The sequence below is a fragment of the Hyperolius riggenbachi genome, chromosome 4 (assembly GCF_040937935.1).
Source record: "Hyperolius riggenbachi isolate aHypRig1 chromosome 4, aHypRig1.pri, whole genome shotgun sequence".
Lineage (NCBI taxonomy): Eukaryota > Metazoa > Chordata > Amphibia > Anura > Hyperoliidae > Hyperolius > Hyperolius riggenbachi.
Window position 1 is genome coordinate 147,149,139 of NC_090649.1, and position 18,581 is coordinate 147,167,719.

Below are 18,581 nucleotides of genomic sequence, written 5' to 3' on the forward strand. Positions count from 1 at the left end.
GGTTCTGTCATTTTATATGCTTGTGGAGGACTTCCGCAGTGTCAGCGCACATCTTGTGCGCTGACCACGGAGATAATTCCGCAATCGTTACACTCGGGTTCCGCAGTTAATGTAATGGCCTATGATTTTGCCATTAAATTTGGTTTTCCTCTCCTTTCTGTGGGACTCCAGGTGGTGGTTACCGCAATGGATGATTCACCATTGCAGGGGAAACAACCACTCACTCAGACTCCTGTGTTGGTATGTCAGTTAGTGTTGCATAAAGAACAAATACAGTTCCTGGTTCTCAAAATGTCCACCTCCACTGTAATTCTGCGTATGCCGTGGCTAAAGAAACACTTCCCTCAGATCGACTGGAGTTCCAGACAGTTATTAAGTTTGTCCTCCTATTGTCGTCATCATTGTTTGGAGAAAGTCACTATAGGCGCTACCGAGATTCAAGAAGAGGGGGTGTCTTCTCATTCCTCTGACACCTCTGATATTGAGACCTGGAGGGATTGGGCATCGGTGCTGAGCCCTTTTCAGCAGGAGGTTCCCGAAGGGAAACCAGATGGGGTTCTCTTTGTGCCACTCCAGTTCAGATTCAAGATTCTACATGTTTTTCATGCCCATAACAATGCAGGTCACCCAGGGATTGCCCGCATGCAGGAGTTGCTAGACAGATGTGTCTGGTGCCCCTCAATTGTTTCCGACTGTAAAGAGTTTGTTGGAACCTGTTCTGTCTGTGCCAGGAGTAAGTCATCTAGACGAGCTCCTGTGCGTACACTACAGTCACTACCGGTGCCTGAGCAGCCATGGGCTCACCTGTCCATGGACTTTGTGGGTGAACTGTCCAGATCAGATGGGAAAACAGTCATATGGGTGGTAGTCGATAGGTTCAGTAAAATGGCCCATTTCGTTCCCTTGGACAGACTCCCCTCTGCACAGGAACCGGCGGAGCTCTTCATTCACCACATTTTCAGATTGCATGGTATTCCTGAAAATGTGGCGTCAGATAGGGGAGTCCAGTTTGTTTCCAAGTTCTGGAGGGCCTTTTGTCATCATCTGGGTATGAATCTATTGTTTTCCTCCGGCTACCACCCACAGACTAATGGGCAGACTGAAAGGATTAACCAGTCCTTGGAACAGTTTCTTAGGTGCTACGTGGCAGATGCTCAGGTGGATTGGGTCAAATTTCTACCTTTTGCAGAATTTGCCCATAATAATCTGAAGAGTGCTTCCTCGGGGTTCTCCCCATTTCAGGTTGTAACGGGGAGATCACTTAAATTTTCCCCACTGCCCGTGGTATCATCTCCTTTCCCGGCTCTGGAAGAGTGGCAGGGCACATTGAAAGAGATCTGGGGTATGGTCAAGAGAAATCTTAAGAAAGCCTTTGCGACCCAAAAGAAGCAGGCAGATAAGAGACGATCTGTAAAGTGGGCCTTTGTACCAGGTGATATGGTGTGGGTGTCTACTCGGCATTTAGCTTTAAAGCAGCCCTCTGCTAAGCTGGGTCCCAGATTCATAGGCCCATACCCGGTGTCAAAAAGGATCAATGATGTTACGTATGTCGTTTCACTTCCGCCCACTATGAGAGGTGTTAAATCTTTTTATGTGTCCCTCTTGAAGCCCGCTGTGCATGTGGATTCCTCCCCCCCCCCCCCCCCCGTAGTGATTGATGGGGAACCCGAGTATGAGATAGAACAGATATTGGATTCTCGGCTGGTGCGTAACTCCATACAGTACCTAGTTCACTGGAGGGGGTATGGCCCAGAGGAGAGATCTTGGGTGCAGAGTTGTTGCATGCATGCAGAGGAACTCAGGGAAGAGTTTCATAGGTTGCATCCTTACAGACCTGGTGGACCGTGTCCGGAGTCCACGCCTCAAGGGGGGGGGGTACTGTAACATCCACGGTCTCCGCACCCGCCTCGATTCCCTGCTCTGGGACTTCGCCCGTTCCTCTGGCGTCTAGTACGCCGAGGACGGGGTTGTCCATTGCTCATAGGGTTGCTGTATCGCGCAGGCGCGCGCGGAGACAGGACCTTTATGCAGGGAGGAGGCGCGTCAGCTGACCAGCTGGTCGGCTGACGTCAGAGGAGGCTCACGGCGCTCAGGATTGGCTGATTGGTGGTGGGCACAGCCGTGGGGTCTCCCTTGCTTCAAAAGCCTTCAGTCTTCACTCGCAACCTGTCTGCTGTTGCGAATACTTATGTGCTAGCGCTCAGACCTTAGATAGTATCCGGTGTGCTTTGATCTGGGAGGAAACAAGGGTTTTCACACAAGACTTGGATTATTGTATTATTGTATATTTGATATTCTGTGTATGACTCTGCCTATCCTCTGACCCTGCTCTAGCTTGTCGATTCTCTACTTCTGCCCATCTGACTCTGTTGCTGAACTCTGCCTGATATCTCACTACTCTCTTGCCTGTCGATTTTGTACTGTACCTGCCCGCCTGTTACTGATCCTAGCCTGTCTGTCCATTCTACTCACCAGTGAACCCTGTCACTGGTGAAGTGCTCTTTGCTAGTACTCATCAGCTCCTCTGGTGAGGTTTAGCAAAACTATTCAGTTACTGTACCAATAGTGCCCACCAGCTCCTCTGGTGAGGTCTAGTTAAACGATTCAGTTACTGTTGCACCAAGCACTATTCACCTTGCTATTCTGCTAGCTATACTTGCATTATTGGTGATTCTGCAGATCATCACATAACCAGGTATAGCGTCTGTATTATCTGTGATTCTGCAGATCACACATAATCAGACGTCTGTGTTGCTACACCAATCGTTACAGCAACGTAAAAACAGTGGGCCCAAGTTTTGGTGACCCTTTCCCCAGAAAATTCACATAATTGTGCAGGTTTTCTCCAGAAAATACATGTAATGTGAGCAGATTTATCCAGAAAATATGTTCAATCATGTCGGCAGATTTGCCCTGAAAATACGCTCAATCATGTCGGCAGATTTGCCCAGAAAACATGCTCAATCATGTCAGCAGATTTTCCCTGAAAATACCTTCAATCATGTCGGCAGTTTTGCCCAGAAAACACGTTCAATCATGTCGGCAGATTTGCCCAGAAAACACGTTCAATCCTGTCGACAGATTTGCCCAGAAAACACGTTCAATCATGTTGGCAGATTTGCAGAGAAAATTCAGTCAATCATGTCGGCAGATTTGACCAGAAAACACGTTCAAATTATCATGCGCCATATTTGACCAGAGAACATGTTCAATCATGTGGCATATTTGACCAGAACATACACAATGTCGGCAGCAGATTTTACCACAAAATACACCTGTTAAATAAAAAAAACATTTACTCACCTGCAGAAGACCTCCTGTTCCGGTCTCCGTCTGGCGCGCAGCTCCCACGATCCTCTGCAGCCAGCCAGCAACGTTCCTGACTTCCTGAGTTGAAACTCCAAGGCTGAGAGCAGGGCTACGGGAAAATGGCGCCCGAAGCCCTGCACTGCAGACTCGAAGTCTCCAGAGCAGGGCTTTGGACGACATTTTACCGTAGCCCTGCTCTGCCGCTGCTGGAGCTGTGCTGTGAGCTGCGGGCTGCTGCCAGTGAACTGATGCGGCGTCTATTAAACGCCAAGTCATTTCACGCTGGGGGTGTGTTAGGGGTGCATGGACAATTTTAGGGTTTGCTTCAGCACCCCAAAGCACCTGCCTCCGCCCATGCTCAGAGTTCAGCCACAGCAGGCGGTGCTTCTGATAAGATGTCATGGGTTTGGCTACGGCGAGTGGTACAAGAACAGGCACTCACTATGAGTGCCATGGGAAGGGGTGTTACGTGTGTTGCCAGGGAGAGGTTGGCATAGGTAGGGAAGGGATAATATGAGAGTCTGCGAAGAGTTGAAGCTGATAATACCAGTGGAAGGAGATGGGTGTGTCCAGAGAAAAAACATGCAAACCTGAGGTAAAAGGGATCTATAGCTTCCTATCTTCACAACTAATAGTAAAAATTGAAGAAAAGGAAACCCCTGTATGGGGGAGCTTCATTCTCTGCCCTCATGTAGTTATACAGGCATGTGGCTAATTCCCGAAGATGTGCACAACAGAATCTGGCATAAGGAACAAGAAAGAAAAAAGGGATGAGAAAAACAAAAGCATTCCCTCTGAGGAAGCAGGTTGGACCTTGTGAAATGCGTCAGGACTACTCTCTTTGAGCAGGTGCATTATATGTATGTTTACCAGACTACAATCTTGTCTATTACACCCATTGATGGTGAGACAAATTTTTGCTGACTTATTGCTGACTCTTGTCGCATTACATTTATCAGCCAACACCGAGTTGAGAACATTATTTTATATGTGTAACTGATTAAGACAACAGTCACACAAAGGTAGCAGTGTTGTTTTCATCACCCCTTTTTTTCTTTCTTGCTACTGATGGTAGGGAGTGACAGTTTGCCCCCTTTCACATGCACAACTAACAGGAGGTGAATTCACTGCCTGTCAGCAATGGAACAGTTTCCATTGTGTGCTGGTTTAGCGAAGCAGAGCGGAGCGATCTGAGAATCTGCAGCATGCTGCAGATTCTCGCACAGCCATATCCGCCCGCAGCCGCGTCCAATATACTTTCGCATCGGGAGATGCGGAAGTAATGCGAATGGGAGTGGAAGTGATGCGTAGCACATCGGCTACAATTCGCAAATGGAAACGGACCCTAAAGTGCTGTAGAAGATTCCATTGTTATATAAATATTTAATAATTATTACAGTGATAATTATTCATAAAAATGGCTATAATATCTTCTAATTTTTATGGTTTTTTTTTCAAATTTCTGAACTGGAGTAATCATGTTTCTGGAGATTTCAATAAGTGGACTGCGCAAAAATATGGTCTATTTCAATATTTACATTCCAATGTCTGTTCGGATACATATTTTTAATTGGAAATATAGCTTTTTGAATTGAAAGTATCAGGTTTTGAGAGTTACACCATACACCTCAATTACCACCACTTTTATAATATTGTTTAGAAAATGAACTTTTAGATTGTACTTATATGAGCCGAGTTAATCATATCTGATTGCACTAAGCAGAGTATGAATTTAAACATGATTGTACAGTAACAGAACTTTGGGAGGTTTATTTTTGTCATTTCCCTCAAGCCTTTTACTGATTTCATTATGCTTATGCAATGTATGATTTATAATAATTATGTATCTCCTTCACAACATCACGTGCAGTAGAATGAATGCATTAGAAAAGCAGCACTTATTTGAGGATGTGGTGCCACCCATTGTAGCTGCCTCACTCCTGGTAGTGGGTACATTATAATTAGTGATGATTGAACAATGCCCAGTTTGGTTTTATGCTGGGCATACACTGCTGTGTATTTTCTTATCAATCGAGCCGCTGATGGTTCGATTGATAATTTCCGATGTGTCCGATCACCGCGTGGATCGATTCCCGGCTCGATCCCCGTGGGCGGACAATGGGCAAAAACGAAGAGATGATAAGGAAGTGCCCCTGGTGACGAGCGGAACGCGCCGGCATCGAGCCGCTGGTTCGATTCCGGTGCATTATCTCACCGTGTATGCCCAGCATTAGAGCATTTTGGTCATTGAACCAGTATAGACAGAAAGTAACTTTGGGGGAAGGGAGTATTAGAGCAAGCTTCCTACCTGTCAGTCAGCACTGCTATCACAGTGAATCTGTCAGAAAATCTAATTGTGTGTGCCTAGCATTAGAGGCAGAGGAGCAGCAGGATAGCCAGGCAACTGGTATTGTTTAAAATGAAATAAATATGGCAGCCTCCATATCCCACTCATTACAGTTGTCCTTTAACCTCCTTGGCGGTAACCCCGTGTGTGACACGGGGTAAGCCGCCGGAGGGTGCCGCTCAGGCCCTGCTGGGCCGATTTTAATAATTTTTTTTTTGCTGGACGCAGCTAGCACTTTGCTAGCTGCGCCAGCACTCTGATCGCCGCCGGCCCCTGCCCGATCGCCGCTATCTGCTGCGGCGCGGGCCCCCCCCCCCCTCCAGACCCCAGCGCTGCCTGGCCAATCAGTGCCAGGCAGCGCCGAGGGGTGGCCCGGGACTCCCAATGACGTCCCGACGTCAGTGACGTCGGTGACGTCATCCCGCCCCGTCGCCATGGCGACGGGGGAAGCCCTCCAGGAAATCCCGTTCTATGAACGGGATTTCCTGATCGGAGATCGCCGAAGGCGATCGAAGCGGGCGGGGGGGTGCCCTCGGCTCGCTACATGATTAAAAAAAAATTTTTTTTTAAAAAACTGCTGCGCTCCCTCCTGGCGGTATTTTTCATACCGCCAAGGAGGTTAATTATAGCATATTTTTTACAGAATGTGCAACTAAGAATGAATATCAATTTCCCCAAAAAAGTTTTTTTATTTGCTAATGTGAAAAAGGTAAAAAGTAAGCACAAGCTTTAACACTTTTCCACACTCATCCTTCTTGACCTGTCATCAGAATTCTATACTGTTGACCACACCTTACTCCTACAGATACTTTCATCTGTAGGCATAAAAGGCCTCCTCAACCTCTCCTGGTTATCTTCCAATCTCTTTTGAAGGTCTTTCACTGTCTCTTACTCAGATCTTTTCTCCTCATCCTTTTCTCCTCAAGGCTCTGTCCTTAGCCCCCTCCTCCTTTTCCATCTATGTGCACAGTCTGGGCAACTTAATCAACTCATTTGGGTTTCAACACCACCTATATGCAGATGATACATAACTGTACCTCTCGGCCCCACACCTTAAAAGGAACCAGAGACAAAGGAACCTTAAAAATGGAAAAAGATTTTATACATACCTGGGCTTCCTCCAGCCCCATCCGCATGGGTCGCTCCCACGCTGCCATCTTCCACTGCCTCTATCTGCCAGTACAGGGTCCCGTCACTTCCGCTGGATGCAGACAGTTTTCCGCATCCACAGGGACTCCCTCCGTCTCTTTACGCATGCGCCAGCGCAGTATGGAGGGAGCGCATTGTGCTTGCGCCGACTGGCCCTGACTGGCCGAAATGATGGCCAGATCCTAAAACACACTGTCTCTGGTTATTGCATACTACCCCACCTTGTTTCCCCCTATTCCTTTAGATTTTAAGCTCGGAAGGGAAGGGCTCTTTCCCATGGGAACGGGAAAAAAGGGCGCAGGCAGCTAGTGCACAAAAAGGGCACAGCCATTCACTCCCATAATAAATAACGTTTAATGGGCGCCGAGCAGGAAAAAAGGGCGCCAGAGATAAATAACGTTTTACAAACGGCGCCCGGAGCTTTTTAATGTTTTATAACTGTGCTTGTGATGATTTACGTTTAGAAAATGCACCCGTGACAAATAACGTTTATAAAAATACTAAACATATTTATCCTATTTAACTAAAACGTTATTTAAAATTTTATCCCTTACTGTTTGTAAAACATTATTATTCACAAAATAAAGCAATCAGTACGTAACGTAAATTGCAATATATTTTATCCCTTACTGTTTGTAAAACATTATTATTCACAAAATAAAGCAATCAGTACGTAACGTAAATTGCAATATATTTTTTTACAGTCACTATTTGTAAAACATTATTATCCACATAATAAAGCGATCACTAAGGGGGGTGGTTAGGGTTAGGCACCACCAGGGGGGGGTCTTAGGTTTAGGCACCACCAGGGGGGTCTTAGGATTAGGCACCACCAGGGGGTCTTAGGTTTAGGCACCACCAGGGGGTCTTAGGTTTAGGCACCACCAGGGGGGGCTTAGGTTTAGGCACCAACAGGGGGTCTTAGGTTTAGGCACCACCAGGGGGGTCTTAGGTTTAGGCACCACCAGAGGGGTCTTAGGTTTAGGCACCACCAGAGGGGTCTTAGGTTTAGGCACCACCAGGGGGGTCTTAAGTTTAGGCACCACCGGGGGGGTCTTAGGTTTAGGCACCACCAGGGGGGTGTAGGGGTTAGAGATAGGTACAGGGAGGGTCCTGTGTGAGAGTAGGGTTAGGTATAGTTTTAGTAAAATTTTAGTAATACTTACTAATGTTTTACAGCACTTATTACGAACGTAGTTATATTTATATCATCGTTATAAACAATATTTTCAGATTTTATTATAAGAAGAAACCATAAATAAAGGTTAATCACAATAATATACAATTATAACAATTAAACATATATTGTAGTTTTTTTAATAAACGTTATTTTAAGTTTCACGTTTGAAACAGAGAAGATTAACGTTTTCACTATTGCCGATTTCATACACATTATTTAATGATTTATACATTTGTAAAACATTATTTGTACACTAAATACAAAACAATATTATCGTTTACACCCCGCGCCCTTTTTTCCAAGACGCCCTCTTTGTACGTACGCCTCTCCCATTTTGTGTCTTGGAATGTATTATACATTTTTTTCATCATGTTACTTTTATCACTTGTGATGGTCAGAGCAGATGCCTGCTCGTTTCAGGTCTGGATGTAAAGGAAAAAGTCCTGGATAATGACTGTTGTTGCAATTTAGCAACAACATTATCTGGTAGATTAGTTTGGGATCCAGGGCTGGCGTGTATTGGGAGAAGGGTGGGCCTTACAAGCCACTCCTTCAAGTCCAGGCCTGAATCTGGCAGGTGGAGGGTTAATGGATTCACCTGTGTGAATATGCATAAGTACCTGCATAAGTCAGGATTCAGTGGGCTGTATGTGGAGCAAGCAGGCTCCGGAAAGGCTGTGTAGCCAAGAGGGCTGCCAGGCTTGTAGCAGCAGGGAAGCTGCTGATGCGGAAGTGCTGGAGGGTAGTTGGACTCCAGTACTGGAAAACCAGGAAAAGCCTGGGAAAGGTGAGTGGCACCAGGACTGCCATCAGGCCCGTGGCAGGGTGTCACTGAAAAGCCAGTGTGGCTGAAGAAGGCTGTATATTTTTGTGCTGTGCCTACAGTGTGTTTACTGAATATCCAGAGTGATTTATTTTGTTGCTGTTTATGGACACTGACAATAAAGCTGGATTGTTTTATTTTTACCCTAAAAAGACTCACTGGCTGGTGTGTTATGACCTTTGATGCTGCTGACCTACTCTACCATTGAGTTTAAACCCCCAGAATATCACACACTATAATTACCAATTCTGTATTTTGTATCAATTTTGTATTTTGTCACCAACCATGCATATTGTGTATTGGTGTACATTATCTGTAGTATTATGTACCCCGTGTTCATTTCCTACTTTGTACAGCACCACGGAATATGTTGGCACTTTATACATCAATAATAATAATAATACATAACATCAAACTAAATAACAGATCCAGACGTCATATTCTTCTTTATTCTCTTTCTTTTGGATATGTTTAGCAACTCATAACTAAGTGCTTTTTTTAAGTCCTCATAAAATATTCAGTAGAAATGATTATTAGAATTATAGAATAAAATGGAGCTAAAGGTGCAGTGTCATCTAAACTGTCCAGTGTAAATTATTAGTCTGAGGTTTTTGATGTTAAAGCCAAATAAATGCCACCTGTGCATAAATATATAATTTTGGCCTTTGACAACAGAGCCTATTAAAATGGATAATGAATTAGCCTGTAGAAGGAGTGTCACATATATATAAACTAAAACTATGTGAGAGCACTATGGTAAGGTTAGGTACATAGTCAGGGAACCTATTGTACACTTGTCAATACCCAAGTATCAAAGAAGCAACATGGTGCAGAGGATAAGCATGACAGTGTACACATGGCACAGTTCTGCTACACAGACCTTTTAACTACAGCATGGTCTAGTCACAAATGGTTGCTGGTTACTAGGGATGAGCAAGCAGAGTTTTGTGAGAAGCAAAACTGTACCCACTAGTGTCCAAGGATGGGGTCCCCATAAAGAGGGTTCATGTAATGAATAACGGAGATGCCCTTGCGCGGGCAAGCGGCATGGCGGCTATCTCCGCATTCCAGCACGTTGCTGGTTTGCCTGGTCCTTCTAGTGCACACAGATTGAGAGCTACGCGCGCGCGCGCCAGGCGACAGGACCTTTATGCTAGTAGAAGGGGAGTCAGCTGATCAGGCCGATCAGCTGACTCCAGCTATGCTCCGGATTGGCTGAGTGACTGGGGCAGCGCTGTGGAGCACTCTGGGTATATATAGGACTTGCCTGTCAGTTGCAAGTTGTCTGCTGTTGCAAAAACTTACGTGTGAGCACTCAGACCCCAGTCAGAGCTTACAGTGTGTTAGAACCAGCCGGAGCTGGGAATTCACACTTAGTCAGATTCCGGTGAAAGCCGTTTAAGTATTACTGTTTATCTATTAGACTAGTTCCCAGGTGTTGAGACCAAGGACCTCACACCTAAGACTAGGAGATTGCTACATTGCTACTGTTATCTATTAGACTAGTTCCCAGGTGTTGAGACCAAGGACCTCACACCTAAGACTAGGAGATTGCTACATTGCTACTGTTTATCTGTTAGACTAGTTCCCAGGTGTTGAGACCAACAGGTGTTGAGACCAAGGACCTCACACCTAAGACTAGAATTAATATATATACTGTTACCTGTTATGACCTCTGGCTTTCCTGACCACTCTCCTGCTTGCTGATTCGGTACCTCCGCCTATCTGATTACCTGTTGCCGACATTGCCTGTACCCGGATACCGAATCAGTCTTCCGTCTCTGTACCTTATCTGTCCGTGTGTTGCCGACTTTTCTTGTCTGACCTTTCTGACTGTCACCCAACCCTTGGGTGATCAGTCTTATTGTACTATCTGTGACACTTGCTCTTCAGGTGTTCATCAGCTGCAAGCACAGGCTTATGGTTAATTGCTCCTCAGAGGGCCATTCTGCAGCTCGGTCAGTGGTCTCTATCCCTTAGGAGTCCACTGGCTGCAGTACAGTCTGATTCCCTGCTCCTCAGGCAGGGGTGCAGCTAAGGTTTTTGTGGCCCCAAGCGGACTGTAGCAAGAGGCCCTATCCTGCGGCGCGCGAAAAATGGGTGTGGTTATCCTGCATAAGTGGGCGTGGCCATGACATGTGGGTGGAGCAGGAGGGCGGATTGGGGCGGGGCTGTTTGCGGGGAAAAAATGGATGTTGGGGTGATTGAGGCGCGCGTAGCGCCGTGAAAGATGGGCGCGGCCTTGACATTGTATGGGCGAAGCTTAACCGTAGCACAGCAAATATAGCTAACTATGACCATTAAATAATAAATGCAGCAACAGTTACCCCAGACACCAGAAAATAAAAACGCAATTTGGGCCACATTTCAGCAGAAATCAAACGCAATTAGGGCACATTTTCAGCAGAAATCAAACGCAATTAGGGCACATTTTCAGCCGAAATCAAACGCAATTAGGGCACATTTTCAGCAGATATCAAACGCAATTAGGGCAGAGTTCAGCAGAAATCAAACGCAATTAGGGCCACATTTTCAGCAGATATCAAACGCAATTAGGGCACAGTTCAGCAGAAATCAATCGCAATTAGGGCACAGTTCAGCAGAAATCAAACGCAATTAGGGCCACATTTTCAGCAGATATCAAACGCAATTAGGGCACAGTTCAGCAGAAATCAATCGCAATTAGGGCCACATTTTCAGCAGATATCAAACGCAATTAGGGCACAGTTCAGCAGATATCAATCGCAATTAGGGCACATTTTCAGCAGATATCAAATGCAATTAGGGCACAGTTCAGCAGAAATCAATCGCAATTAGGGCCACATTTTCAGCAGATATCAAACGCAATTAGGGCACAGTTCAGCAGAAATCAATCGCAATTAGGGCCACATTTTCAGCAGATATCAAACGCAATTAGGGCACAGTTCAGCAGAAATCAATCGCAATTAGGGCCACATTTTCAGCAGATATCAAACGCAATTAGGGCACAGTTCAGCAGAAATCAATCGCAATTAGGGCCACATTTTCAGCAGATATCAAACGCAATTAGGGCACAGTTCAGCAGAAATCAATCGCAATTAGGGCCACATTTTCAGCAGATATCAAACGCAATTAGGGCACAGTTCAGCAGATATCAATCGCAATTAGGGCACATTTTCAGCAGATATCAAACGCAATTAGGGCACAGTTCAGCAGAAATCAATCGCAATTAGGGCCACATTTTCAGCAGATATCAAACGCAATTAGGGCACAGTTCAGCAGAAATCAATCGCAATTAGGGCCACATTTTCAGCAGATATCAAACGCAATTAGGGCACAGTTCAGCAGAAATCAATCGCAATTAGGGCCACATTTTCAGCAGATATCAAACGCAATTAGGGCACAGTTCAGCAGAAATCAATCGCAATTAGGGCTGCAAAAACAAAAGAATTTACTCACCTGGCAGGCTGGCACTGGCAGAAGTCTTCTCTCCCCGTCTCCTCTCCCGGCCGGCTCCTCAGGCGCGCAGTTCCCACGGAGCTCCCTCCCTGGCTTCCTCCTCCAATCTCCCGCGCTGATTCATGCAGGGCTACGGGAAGATGGCCACCCGAAGCCCTGTACTGGAGACATAGTCTCCAGAGCAGGGCTTTGGCGGCGGCCATCTTCCCGTAGCCCTGCTCTGCTCTGCCAGTGCCAGCCGTCACGGAGCCGCCGAGGCCCCTAAGATTGTGAGGCCCCAAGCGACTGCTTGGTTCGCTTTATGCCTCACGGCGCCCCTGTCCTCAGGGAGTCCCTGGCTGCAGTCCAATCATATCTCTCATTACACCAGTTATCACTCTTGCAGTCCAGTCAGTGGTCCCTGCCCCTCAGGAGTCCACTGGCTGCAGTACCATCTGATTCCCTGCTCCTCAGGGAATCCTCGGCTGCAGTACTGTCTGTATTACCTCCATCTCAGGAGATCATCTTGCAGCACAGTCAGTGGGAACCTGCCCCTCAGGGGTCCACTGGCTGCAGTGCAATCGGATTCCCTGCTCCTCAGGGAATCCTTGGCTGCAGTAGTGTCTGTATCTACCGCTTCTCGGGAAATAACTTCTCTGTTTACTGTTGCACTAAACACAATATCACATTGGGTGTCCTGTGTCTAGCTACACTAGTATTATTGGTGATTCTGCAGATCACCACATAATCAAGTATAGCATCTGTATTATTGGTGATACTGCAGATCACCAATAATCAGAAAAAATCTGTGTTGCTGACACCAATCGTTACGGTTCATTTACAAGGATAAAGTGCTCTTGCTGTGATCTTCCATGCTGTGGTTTATCTACCTAACACTTTGATGTGCCGTATATCTCTTTCATGCTACTATCCTATTGGACTCCCCTCTGGCGAGTCTTTGTGACCTCAGGATATCTACTGAATCTGTGGCGTGTGGCATTGCTGGTGAAACAACACCATCTGAGAGTTCTGCGGACCATCTATCACATTCGTTTACAACCTTATAATGTGGGTTGTTGGAATCTGGTAAGCCTTGCTTCTTTACCTTTTCGTTCAAGGATCCTGTATATCAGAAAATGGCAAAAGTTGTATTATTATAGACCTGCGCTGATTTTTTATATTTACCCAACACTTCCTGCTTCACAGCCAAAACTTCCACTGTGAAGCAGGAAGTGTCAGGAGGATGGAGCAGGGTGTGAAGCGCTGCTGTAAGAGGATGTCATCCATGTTAATTAATCCTGTCTGTGGAAGTCCCCTCTTTGTACATGAGCGGGTACAGCTTTGCTTCTTGTGAAACTGTACTGGCTCATCCTTATTAGTCACCTTCTGATGGCTGAACTTTGTAAAAAGGCCGTAGAGAGCTGTCCAGCACCTATTTACTGGTCATCTTGTTGCTAATAGTTATAGACGGGTTCTCTTCAGAGAGTCAAGCTACAGAGTGAGTCTACATCAAGTAACCTGGACTGTCTGAATGCTGGTGCCAGGGACAAAAACAGTACCTACAGTAAGTATTCTTATTACATTTTAATTATTTATATATATATATATATTTTTTGGGGGCCAGGTCGACAGCTGCCCCACCAGTGACATGCTTGAGAACAACTGGGTGTTCCACAGAATTTTTCAGAAAAAAAAAACAGGGACACCAGGAGCCCACTGTAGTATGGCATATACTGTACAGTGCAGTGTTAATATATCAGTTGTATGCAAACTATTTGAGGGGTTACTAAGAGATACTATACATGACTTCATAGTAGAAAAAAATCATATTTCTCAGCATCAACATGGGTTTACTAAAGACAGGTCCTGTTTGACTAACATGCTCAGCTTTTATGAGGTAGCGAAAGCTAATATCGACAATGTACTCATCGACAACAAGTTAAATAATCGTACTCAATGCCAAGCCGCTGCAGCAAAAGCTAACAAAATTTTGGAATGCATTAAAAGGGAAATAAAAACTTGAGATGCTAGCGTAATATTGCCCCTGTTTAACTCTCTAGTAAGGCCACATCTGGAATATGGAATTCAGTTCTGGGCACCACATTACAAAAAAGATATTGCAATTTTAGAGCAGGTGCAGAGACAAGCAACAAAATTGATACGTGGGATGGAAGGTCTCACTTACCAAGAAAGGTTAGATAAACTGGGTTTATTTAGTCTAGAGAAAAGACGCCTTAGAGGGGATCTAATTAACATGTATAAATACATCAGAGGGCAATATAATAGCTTGGCGGATGAGCTTTTTGTCCCTAGGCCTTCTCACAGGACTAGAGGACATGATCTGCGCATGGAGGAAAAACGTTTTAGCCATTTATTTAGGAAAGTGTTCTGTAACGATTGTGGGGTATCTCCGTGGTCTGCTCACAAGATGTGGGATGACACTGCGGAAGTCCTCCACAAGCGTGTCAAATGATAGAACCCAGCTTTTGGTGCAAAGCACCAGTAGAGGGGAATTCGCACTGGCAGATGGAGCTGTGGAGTGCAGAGGAATAAACCCTCTGCGCTGCCACAGATGCCAGATGGAAATTGTACGAAGAGAAGCAACACAGGGCAAGAAAGCCCCTAAAGAGAGAGAATGAGCACAGGGACAGAATGTATGTGTGTCCACCAATCTAGTCGCCACCCAGCGACGGTGAACACACAACAGCGGTAAAAAAGTGGGAACGCAATCGCAAGAATGGCGATTGCCAAATAGTGACACAAGACCGAATCAAGACAGAGCACAAGAGTAGCAAGAAAGACACAGCAATAAACAATGATCAAAATGTAAGGAAAATAACAAACGCTAGCTAAATGCGAACACCGCACTCATTCGCAACAGCGAACGCGTTTAAGACACGATCACCCGCCCAGGGATAAGCGTGCCACCCTAACTAGCCACAAGTAACACAAATGAGCACAAACAGACAAGACAGACAGGTGAGGAAGCCAGTATCAATCGCTGCTCCAGCTTACACTCCAGGAACACAGATCAGAAGGATCCACAGCCGCTACCGCTAGAGGCTAGTGCGATCCAAACAAGACAGAGTGATTCGCTATCAACTGCCGCTGGCGATAGTGCAATCGCGACAGAAAAACAAGACAGGACTAGGCAATATAGATAAACACAAAACCTGACTGCACTAGTGAGAGTGCAAAATGCACTATCCAAGAATTAACTACACTAATATAGCAATGGCTGACACTCCAGGTGAGTTCAGCAGGAACAAACCTCTATGAGCAGCAAAGGATTCTGGGAGAACATGGTATTTATACTGCCAGCCTTCAAAGGAGGCAAGTAGGCAATTTGCATAACGAATGTATGCAAATTCCTCAGCAGCAGAGCAGGTCTGAAACTTGCAAAGCAAAGACAGGTCTCTTTTCCAGAGACCTGCAGCCCTCAGACTTAAGGAATGGTCAAACAGCTGTCTGTCTGTGCAGACAGCTGAGCGGATCATTACAGGTTCTTTACAGTAAGAGTGATTAAGATGTGGAATGCATTGCCACAGGAAGTCGTTATGGCAAACTCTATACCTGCATTTAAAGGGGGCTTAGATGCTTTCCTTGCGCTGAAAGACATCCATGGCTACAATTACTAGGTAATGCCTAATGATGTTGATCCAGGGATTTTATCTGATTGCCATCTGGAGTCGGTAAGGAATTTTTCCCTTTTGGGGCTAATTGGACCATGCCTTGTAAGGATTTTTTCGCTTTCCTCTGGATCAACAGGAATATGTGAGGGAGCAGGCTGGTGTTGTACTTTATACTGGTTGGACTCAATGGACGTATGTCTTTTTTCAACCAAAATAACGATGTAACTATGTAACTATGTAAATATGGCAGCTTCCACAGGTCTCACACTTCAGGTTCCTATTAAGGGCAAACCATGAGTTCAGTTTTTTTAAGGTCTGCTTGGACCATTACTTTAAATAGCCAAACTGAGAGACAACTAAAGACCTCAAGTAGAGGACATACAGCACAGAACTATTAGTGCAACAGGCAACTTTGAGAACTCTTATGGATGACATTTCAAAATGGCCTTATTTTTAATTGTAGGACTTTAAAGGGGAACTAACCTTTTTAAGTGAAATTGTTACCAGTCAATCCCCTGCTTAACCTTTTCCGGACCGACGTAAGTAAATCCTATGCCCCACTTGTGGCTGCTCTCGGCTGATGTGGCGTAGGATTTATGCCACCCACCGTTTCCGCTCCCGACGTGATCCTGCGTACCCAATAGGGGAGAGTAAGCTGTCATATGACAGCTGACGTCTATCCCCAGTGATCAGAAGCCATCGTGTATGGCTACCTACACGTGATCACTACGATCGCCGGCGGATCGTAGTGATCACCAGTAAGAGCTGCGGCGGTAGGGGGGAAAGAAGAGGATCCACTCACCTTCCTGCCATTCCTCCGGTGATCTGCGCTTCCCCTCCGCTCTGGCGGGCATCCCCAATCGCTCTGACATCAGTCATCAAGCCGCAACCCGGCACTGAGCGGCAGTACGAGTGGGGATGGAGGGGTCCACTGCGGCTCATTGCTGGTGCCTGGAAGGTGAGTAAAGGCTGCTGGCTACAGGGAGGACATCTGGCTACGGGGGGGGGGGGGGGGGGGGAACAGCCCAGCAAGCAACAATGAGGATCCAACTAAAATGCAAATTTTCCTGCTCCTTAAAGGGAGTTAGGCAGACGGTCCTCAAATGGTTAAAGTAAACCTGAGGTGAGAGTAATATGGAGGCTTCCATATTTTTTTTACTATTAACAATATTAGTTGCCTGACAGCCCTGCTGATCAATTTGGCCGCAGTAGCATCTGAATTACACCAGAAACAAGCATGGAGCTAATCTTGTCAGTTCTTGTCAGTATTGTCAGAAACACATGATCTGCATATGCTTGTTCAGGGGCTATGGCTGAAAGTATTATAGGCTGAGGTTCAGCAGGGCAACCAGCCAATTGGTATTTTTTAAAAAGAAATACATATCTCAGCCTCTATATCACTCTCACCTCAGGTTAAATTTAAATAAACTGTACAAAAAAAAAATAAAAAAATGTCAGCTTGTTCTTACCTAAGTCTAGTACAGTGTGAGAAGTAGTACATTATACTTATACTGCAGACAGTATGCATAATTTACCTCCTGCCCTGGGTTGGAAATGTTCTGTAAGTTCCACAGAAAGTCATTGTAAAACCCGTAGACTGAACACAGCACTGCAAACAATATAGTTCTACAGCAGTCCGGTAAGTTTGTATGTATACTGTATGTGTCTTTACACACAGTATACCTAGTTTATATTTGTAGGCCTGGCTGACATCACTTTTATGTAAGTGCCAATAAAGGGTAAATGTCATAGAAACCTTCAGTATTAACATTAATAATGGTTATCATAAATGTGTCTAAATGCTAAGGCAATTAACAGTTGGAGTTAAATAGCATACAGCATTAGTATAATTGAATAACTCTGCATTACTTAGCGTACTTTGCTTAATAACTGTGATGAATGCAAAACTGAGCCAGTTCTCATAAAGGGAAATATTCCCAGTAATTGTGAAATTATTCTGTCTAGATCATAAGCTTGCAAGGGCAGGGACAACCTCCTATTGTTTCTTATTTTACTGTAATTTATCATATTATAATAATAAACATATAAACAATTTTATATATCTCAAACCCCACATTAAAGTGTACCAGAGCTGAATCAAACAAAAAGTTTAGTGTGAGTGTAACTCTATTCTCACACTAGGCCAACACAAATTTCAATTAGGAGGCGACAAATAGCATGGTAACACTATTACTTTGTCTATTCAAACTTCCCGTATAACCCATATAATCATAATATACAAAACACCAATTAAAGAATTAGCTCTTGGGTGCATGCAGATATATCAAAAAGTATTCTTTAAATTGTTTTGCTAATAACACTTGTAAAGAGCTTTCCCCCTATATCAGAATATATATAAAATTATATCTATATCTATCTATCTATCTATCTATCTATCTATCTATCTATCTATCTATCTATATATATATATATAGATAGATATAGATAGATATATATATGTGTGTGTGTGTGTCCGAAATGATGCACCAGGCAGTTAGCAAGTGGCTGATGACATGCCCCTTGTGTCCAACATGTTTCGCCACTTTCGAGGCCTCATCAGTGACAGCCATACACCGCACTAACTCCAAACTTTCCTCTGCCATGACAACACCACTTGACTAAGGCCTAGGCTTTCTGTGACCGCACCCACTGCTACTGACCAATCAGCCATCTTGATATGTGATTTCCAATATGCTCTTCTTGTATGCAGACAGACTGTTATGG